The 8,192-nt window shown below is 45.4% G+C and overlaps 1 protein-coding gene across 9 annotated transcripts in view; it reads left to right on the top strand.

The window, feature by feature from the left end:
• Nucleotides 1-8,192, top strand: part of Sergef (secretion regulating guanine nucleotide exchange factor) — a 199,264-nt gene that overhangs the window by 136,491 nt on the left and 54,581 nt on the right. For 2 of the 9 annotated variants that reach the window (XR_004123041.1, XR_004123038.1), the window contains one exon: nt 6,875-7,064. The exons of 5 other annotated variants lie outside the window; for them this stretch is intronic. The gene's annotated coding sequence lies outside the window, so the exon portion shown is untranslated. The remainder of the gene's footprint in view (nt 1-6,874; nt 7,065-8,192) is intronic. 2 more of the 9 variants (XR_004123039.1, XR_004123040.1) reach the window with 1 other exon arrangement.

Here is an 8,192-nt window from a genome sequence, read left to right as displayed (position 1 = left end):
CTCCCTGCCTGCTGCGTGTTGTGCTCCCTGCCTGCTGCTGTGCTGTGCTCCCTGCCTGCTGCTGTGCTGTGCTCCCTGCCTGCTGCGTGTTGTGCTCCTTGCCTCAGTGGTCATGGACTCACTCTCTGGAACTGAGTCCCAGACTTACTTTATGTTATGTTACCTTGGTCATGGTGTCTCTTCATTGCCATATAAAAGTAGCTAAGACAATGCAGTTTAAGCATTTCCTAAGCTGCTTCTTCATAAAGTTCAGAACCTCCAAAGGTGTTCAGTCTCAGCCTGCCATCTTACAGTGGGTTTGTCTGGTATTTCCCACTGATTTATGGCTTACAGAGTATACCCTTTATTGAAAAATTGCATTGCAAACATCTTTTTATCAGCCCTGTTGCTATTTTTACATCTTTTGGTGAGTAAATGTTCTCTATCTTAGGGAAGCCCAGATTACCAGTCTCTTTATTAGTACTGGTTTAAGACTCTTGACCTACTCTAAGGTCATAAAACTTCTTGTCTGTGTTTTCTATGTGAAAGTTTGTTTTGTCTATTACATTTAGAACTAAAACCCATCTCAAATTCATTTTAAAAACATTGCTACAGAACTGTCTATTAAGAAGTTTAATCTTTCCCCACTGAACTGCAGAGACCCCTGAGCTAAAGGTCAAGAGATTGCAAATACGCATGAGATGAGACGATTCTTTCTTTTTATTATTAGCTTGTTTCATAAGCCCTCCTACTTTATTCTCCTCAAAGATTATTGTGTTATCCCAGCACTCAGGTGGCTGAGGCAAAGAGGATCACTAATTGGAGGGTAACCTGGGCTACAAAGCAAGACCCTGTCTCAACACACACACACACACACACACACACACAGACAGACACACACACACACACACACATACATGTACACACATGTACACACACTCACACACACGTACACACACGCATATACACATACATGCATACACACACGCACACACACACACACACAGTGGCCTTTTTACCTTCTCTCATCTTAGTGATTGTGAGGTTCAGTACCCTTTCCTGTGGCGGCCATTGACATTTCCTCCTTCAGAAGGTTGGTTTCATCCCTGTATTGGTTTTTCACTGCCCTTATAATAAGTTACTTCAAAATTAGTAGCTTAAAACAGTATACACACATTGTCTTAAGGCTGAAGTCAACAGTCTTGATAGATCTCTGGGCTAAAATGCTTTCTCCCTTCCTTTTTTGGTAGCTCTAAGAGTGAATCTGTCACCATTCCCACCTTCCACAAACTGCTCATGTCCTATTCAGAAGTGACTTGCACCCCTTTGTTTCCAAAGCCAACAGTGGCTGATGGAAGCGTCTCCTCTGGTCCCTCTGACCCTGACTCTTTCATCCCTTCCTGTCCCCATTTAACCTCATGATTATATTGGACCCACTTGGATAATTTAGCATCATCTTTTATGGTAATGTCAGCTCATTGGTTCTCTTCATCTGCTCATTCAGTTATCCTTTGTCATCTAACCCTAGATTGACAGGCTGCAGGACCAACCCAGCAACCTTGGGTGGTCAGTGTTATTCCTATCATGGTGTCCTCTCTCTGTGTTACAGGGTCTAAATGGTTATGATCCCCCACTCCCCACAGTTAACTCTAGTGTGGAAGCACTCAGATATGAGATCTTTGAGAGGTGACTAGGTTATGACAACCATCCCATAAGAAAGATTAATGCCCTTGCAAAAGAGCCCCATGGGAGCTTATTTGTCCATTTCCCCACATGAGGACATGTAGTGAGTGCCGTCTATGAGAAACAGCTTTCACCAAACACAAAGCCAGCATTGGCCTTGTAGCTATGGGCATCCAGATTTTCTGTGGTGAAGTCCTTTTTAAAAGTGACCACAGTTGGGGTGTTTTGTTAGAGCAACTCAGGCAGGTTGATAGGACTCTCACGCCTGTGGACAGTTGGTCATTAAGTGTGTTCTCCATAAGGGATCACCTTCCTCTCTTAGCAATATTATTGCACACATAATTTCCTGAAATTTTCTGTTTCATTTCTTGCTTTTGGTGTTTTTGCTTATTTTGCCTTTAGCAGGGATTCAGTGTATCAGTCCTTTGAATATGGCTTCTGGATTTTAAGCTGGTGCAGCCCTTCATAGGTGTATATGAAGTCACAGGCTTGCACATGCATGGGAGTCTAGAAGCGACCTCAGTGTTGTTACTCAAATACTTTTTCTTTCTTTCTTTCTTCCTTTCTTCCTTCCTTCCTTTCTTCCTTTCTTTCTTTCCTTCTTTCTTTTTTCTTTCTTCCTTTCTCTCTCTTTCTTTCTTTTTTTTTTTTTTAAGACAGGGTCTCTTGTTAGCCTGGAATTTGCCAAATAGGTTAAGCTGGTTGGCCACTGAGCCAGGGATCTGTCTGTCTCCACTTCCCAAGAGCTATGACTACAAACATGCACCCCTAAGACTTGCTTTTTCCATATGGGCTCAAAAGATTGAAGTCAAGTCTATCACAGACTGAACTATCTCTGTGGCCCTGTGCTTTTTATCTTCTTCTTCTTTTAATATGTAAGCCGTTGATCCATTTGGAATCTATCCTAGTTTAGAATGTCAGGTGTGGATTCAACTTCATTACTCTCCAGATGGCTCCTCAATTATCTCAATACTGTTGATCGAAGTCTTTGGCTGACTTCCTGGCTTCTGCTGCTACCAGAGGAGCCCTAAGGCTCAAAGAGAGGAAGGGACTCCCCCAGCTTGCCAGTAGTAGATAACAAGTGGATAACAAGTTCTACTCAGACAGGGCTAGTGGCTGCTTTTCAAGGGGCTCCTGGGACTGTGTGCTGGGTGGGCGGGCAGGGAGGATGCTAACAGAGCTTCCGTTGGCCCTGGTGCTCAGTGCTCTGCGTTCTGCCCTGATCCTGTCTCACACTGCTCTGGCATTGATAGGTTTCTTTCACTGTTTCACCTGGTGACTTGGGTGCCACATTTTTCTCTCCACCAAGCAAAAACATGACTGAAGTTTCCTCATCTGGAAGAGGTGTTGGATTGTTTTGTTTTATTGTTTGTTTTTCTGCTATTTTTCCTTTAAAAGACTTTATATCTCTTCACAGGAGTCATTATAAATGACAGGAGGTAAGGCTGCCAGGCTGTAGAACAGGCCCCTGTACTTGCTCAACTGCTGTCAGGTTGGCCATTTTTAGCACAAAGGTGGCTATGACTTTTTTGTGTATTTCTCTGGTTCTTCTAGAGTTGTTTAGGGTAGTAGAAATGGCAGTTATGACCATCTGCACTTATAGACACTGAAGTCAGTGGGGGCTTTGAGAGACTGAATCTAATAACCACAGTGAATTCAAGGCAAAAACTGAAGAATTGGAGTAAATCAGAATCCTTCTGCTGTGCAAGGACTGAACTCTGCTCCCAGAGTGGCTGGTGCCGTAACCCCAGGCACTGGGTTATTTGGACAAGATGATTTTTGAAGTCATCTGCACCTCTCAGCATCTGTCCTTGTATCTGTGACCTGTGCCAAAATGATTATACTGAGCAGGGCACACATATCCCTCGATTGCTTTTAAATATTGACTGAATAGTACAACCATTCTGTTCTTTGGTTTATTCATTGCTGATAATGTGATGCGTGGCATTCTGGATACCGTGGAGGGATGTGGTAGTATGGTGTGTTGGAGAGCTCAGGTTTAATGGAAAGAGCTTTGGATGAGATCTGACAGGCGCTTTGCTTGTAGATACTTAGGGGGTACTGAGGGGGTAGATACTGGGTGAGTGAGTATGAAGTAGACAAGCATGAGAAGAAGAGGAAGAGTGGTCAGTTTTGGAAATCCCTGTGAGGGAAGTAGGCCCTGAGTGACTGAAGGAAAGGAGCGCATTCTGCATAAAGCTGGATGAGAGCAAGGGCAGGAAGGCTTTAAAGTGGGAATCAGGGCTGAGGGGTAAGGGGTGGTCACCAAGACAGTTTAGTGTTACGTGGGGTCAAGTCTTCAAGCACTTGACTTTACTGCACAGACAGAGTGGAGCCAAGACACAAAAATACTTCTGGAGCCGATGAGTATGAGAAATAAGAAATACTTTGTAAAGGACAGTGTCTTTTTTACAGAGCAGAAGTGCAGCAAGAGTGGTTGAGTGACTGCTGAATGTTGGCACCACTCTGGGTCTTCTGCACATTTCATTGCAGCTAGCTATCACTTGAGGGCTGGGGATGTAGCTTGGTCCTACAGCCTTTGCCTAGCAGGCATGGAACCCTGGGTTTAATCCCCTCCCCATCCCAGGAGTCATCACCTCATAAAACAGAAAGTAGATAAGTGTATCCAAATCAAGACTTGGGGGCGGTGTGTATATAGATCCCCACTAACACCTACTGACTCTGTGGGTGTTCTCTTCTCATCATGGTGTGACCTTTTGTGAAGATCAAACTTGGTGATTACTCAGCCTCCCAAGCAGGGTCACTTGAGCTTTTAGTGTGTGAGACAGAAGACAGCAACAGCAGAACTTACCAACAGCTCTTGTCTAGAGAGCTGAGGCCAGGCTCCATCTCTCTGTATGTCACGCAGGCTCAGCACTTCAAGGACCAGTTGTGTGTAGCCACTGGGCAGCTTTGACTGTGGCTACACAATCAAGCTAGTGAGTCTGACCTTGGGCAAAGTCTAGGGGTGCACATGTCTCCCTGGGGACACCAGGACTCCCACTGTACCTGCTGTTCCTGCTGCCCTATGTCTTCTGGGGTACCCACAGTTCTTCCTGGGGAGGTGCTGTGACCATTGAGCCAGGTGCACTATCTGAGCAGAGCTTCCACGGCATTCCGTTTGCACATTTGGCTACTCCTGGATTTATTCACTCGCTAAGAGGCTGAGCCATACAGTGGCAGAGCCCAGGCTGAGACCTGAGTACTAGACAGGTTGTTACTGGGGCCAGATGACCTTCCTCCTCCTCCTTTTCTCTGTGGCTTCAGTAACTTGGCCTTTTGTATAAAGTAGAGAGAAATAAGGTTCTCAGGAAGATAATGGTAGAGTGGATTATCAACCCTCAAATATTGGCCAAGCCATAGTGGTAGTAACATAGCAACAGCTGACGTGACTGGTCCATGTTTGCCTTAACCCACTTTCCCTGTATTATTGATTATTTATAGTAATAGTAACGTGGGTACTGTCATACAGATGTCACAGACAGGCACAAGGAAAAGAAGACAAAGGAAGAAGGGCATTGCTCTACACAGTCTAGTGTAATGAGTATGAAATCCAAGATAGTTGATTTATAATTCTTATTCTTATTCATTCATCTATTGATAAGAACTGCACACGGGTCTGCTGCTACTGCTGTTTAAAAGCTCTGTTTCAGCCCCACTCTTCAAATTACAGGAAAATAACATTTTGCCTACTCTGATACCAGAATAACGGGAAGATTTATGTTCATGGAATGACTAATACAGGGGTTGACATGGAAGCTGAGGCTAACAGATTAGCCTCAATGGGGAATAAACTCAGAGCAACCCTAGCATGTGGTCAGAATGTGCTAGGGAGGCCCAAGCATGTGGTCCCAGCCCTGGCAGCCAAGAAGCTGGCAGAGGAAAGGGTGGCCTTATGGGTTCTGCTGCCTTTGATTTGTCAGTGGGACTGAACACCATCAGCCAAATGGTCCCAAAGAAGAGGTTTATGGGGAAGGTAGGGATGGCATGGTTCTTAGTGTCCTGGGCTCCAGCATCATAACCATGTTCCCATGCTGCAGGACTACCTTTGTCCATTCCAGAAAGAGCCCACAAAGAGCATGTTCTCTTTGGTAATATTGAGTGTATAGAACTAAAGTTGGTTGGAGCTGGAAAGGGCGTCAAAGGCCATCCCTGTCCACCTCCACCCATACCAAAGCGCCCAGGTCTTAGAGGGGTCAGTGCTGTGATCCAGTGATGAGCCTGACAGAGCAGAAGCCCAGGCGCACTAAGAAAGCAGATCTCCTACCACTCCACCTAGAACCTTTTGCTTCAAGCTGTGCTTTCTTAGGAGGGAGTATTTGTAACAGCTGCTAGCCCTCTGGGGAAGATTGCCTTTAACCTTTGCAGCATTGTTGATAACCTGTTGATCTTATCTGGCTACCTCTGCCTCCAAATTGCTTTAGACAGTAGGCTTTAAAACAATTTATATTTTCTGTGTGTGAATTTTTGTATGCATGTATGTATGCATACCATATGTGTGCCTTGTGTTCACACAGGCTAAAAGAGGGCATCAAGTCCCCTGGGTCTGGAGTTCCAGGTGGTTGTCAGCTGCCATGTGGGAACTCCAGGGAATTGGACCTGCGTTATATGGAAGGGCAGCCATCTCTCCAGCCCCACATTGGTTTTTGGTTTTAACATTATAAAATGTTTAAGAATGGCAAGAAATGAATGATGCTGGATTTGCATAAAAATAAGACAGAACATTATTTTAATTAATATTATTTTATAATTATCAAATGAACTTAGTGTGGAGATACAGTTCTTTAAGTTTTTAGTGAATTTACACTATTTACACATGTAGCTTTGCCTAGGCTACATGAGACCTTGTCTCAAAGAACACTTACTTCGAATGAGTTACAACCCCATTGAGCTGTTTCCCTCTAGATCAGGAGGCTGAGACTAGTGAAGCGCATCATGATGCTTGACTAGCACAGAAAGGGCCGAGCTCAGTCCCTGACCCACAGCAGCCCTGGTACAGGAGATTTCTCTGGTTTCACATGCTTGACAAAGCTTGAGGCTGTTGATTTTTAACCATCTAAGAGGCTTGATCAATAGAAGAATTGTTCTTTAGGGATGAGGGCGCTTTAGCCAAGGTTCCATCAGAGACACAGACTCAGTGTAAGTGAAAGCATTCAGGGTGAGGGTTGGTCGCTGTGGAGACTGCGAATTTGTCCTTATGGCTTACTGTCAGGAAAGACGTGCTAAGAAACAGCGAGGCGGGAGCTGAGCTACATGGACAAGCTGAACAGCTCGGGAAACACCCTTAATACGGCCAAGTGACTACAGCAGCTTCCTATACACGGAGCCACCTGATTGTTTTAACTACATCTGCACAATACCACTCCAGCAACAAGTAGGTCCATAGTTGTTTGGATAAACAGGTGAGGGCAAAACTGACCATCACATGGCCCAGTTTGTGTTATAGGAAAAGCATTCTAGTGCCGCGGGCCGACCAGTCTGGGCCTCCCTCAACCTGTGGGGAAACAGGGTCTTGGTCAGGTCGGCAATGCGTTGGTAAAGAAATAATGGCAGACACAACACAAGGAAGTGCAGAATCTGAAGGTATTTCTCAAAAATGGCATCAGACTTTTACAGTCATTACAAAAGAGAAAAGAAAAATCTCAGCGGTCAAGGTACATTTGAGGCCATCTAAAGCACACTGGGTCTAAAACAACAGCCATCTCCTCTGGACTGGTGCAGCACCCCTGGGCTCCAAACACGCTAGGGCCTGCATGGGCCTGGCTAGAGTCCCGGGGTGTGGGTGTGGGGGTGTGTGCAGGTGCGCCAGCCAGGAGGGTAGAGGCTCCAATCTCGAATCTCAAATGCTAACTGCTGCTCTCTCTCTCTTTCTCTCTCTTTCTCTTTCTTTCTTTCTCTCTCTCTCTCTCTCTCTCTCTCTCTCTCTCTCTCACACACACACACACACACACACACACACACACACACATACTCGGCTCAAGGTCCCGCCCATCAAGGTAAAGGCCCACTATGCTAATCTTTTGGGCTAGTCAATGCCCTTCCCCCATCATCATCTCTGAATGTGTAACATTGTCTGCAGAAATTCCAAACCAGGGTTTGGCTAAAATGTTGGAACATTGGTGGAGGTCAGAGAGCAACGTTTGTCTTGGGGGACACCTAGCACTCGAGACTATAGCAAGGACATATCTGGGCTACCTCTGAGTTAGGGGTTGCAGGAGACGGCTTCCTTGAAGCTTTTTGCCTCATAAACTGCTGTCACACAACGCAGTGTGAGAGCCAAGCTGGTGGGGACAGGGTTAGAGACAGAACAGTGGGAGGAGACTGGGCAGTTTCTGACTGGGAGTGTACTGAGATACCACTGGGAATGTTGAAGCAGCATGTCTGACAGCACTTGTTTTTTAACCACTGTAGTAACTGGGACCATAGCTCACCTGGGAAGCTTTTGCCAGGAATCGGCCTTTTTAGTTACTTTTCCTATCACTGTGAGAGAATATCTTGACAAAAGTAGCAAATGAGAGAGGGAGGGGGAG

The sequence above is a fragment of the Mastomys coucha genome, unplaced genomic scaffold (assembly GCF_008632895.1).
Source record: "Mastomys coucha isolate ucsf_1 unplaced genomic scaffold, UCSF_Mcou_1 pScaffold21, whole genome shotgun sequence".
Lineage (NCBI taxonomy): Eukaryota > Metazoa > Chordata > Mammalia > Rodentia > Muridae > Mastomys > Mastomys coucha.
This window is presented reverse-complemented; position numbering and strand designations above follow the sequence as displayed.